The sequence below is a fragment of the Mus pahari genome, chromosome 11 (assembly GCF_900095145.1).
Source record: "Mus pahari chromosome 11, PAHARI_EIJ_v1.1, whole genome shotgun sequence".
Lineage (NCBI taxonomy): Eukaryota > Metazoa > Chordata > Mammalia > Rodentia > Muridae > Mus > Mus pahari.
In genome coordinates, this window is record NC_034600.1 from 59,608,765 (window position 1) to 59,609,243 (window position 479).

A 479-nucleotide genomic window follows, 5' to 3' on the forward strand; every position below is an offset into this window, starting at 1 on the left:
TTTTTTTTTTTTTTTTTTTTTTTTTTTTGCTAGAAAGGACAGAGGAAATAGATTGATAAAGGCACAGTAAAGGTTAAGGACAGTGTTTAAGATAATAAAACTAGGAAGGAACAAGAGGCAAAATACCCAGATGTGTATATGCCAACTAGGTATCCACAAAGTATGTAGTATGATTTACTAACATGTGTGATGACAAATTAATAAAGGAACATGTGCAAGTATGTTAAACAAAAACAAATTTTGTAAGATTGTCTCTAGCAGACAGATGTATAAATTAACTGATTTTATGCTATATGAAGGGTGATAGTGAAGTAGATTTTCTATCCATCGAAGCAGTTAATGTCTCACAAAGGAAAAAAATCTCTTAATTGTTTGTGATGTATTACCCTTCAAATTCCATTAAGCGACACATCAAAGGTGGTTAAACAACCTCATTTTATTAAGAGTGGACAATCAGCTCGCTCCTGAGCAATTTCATG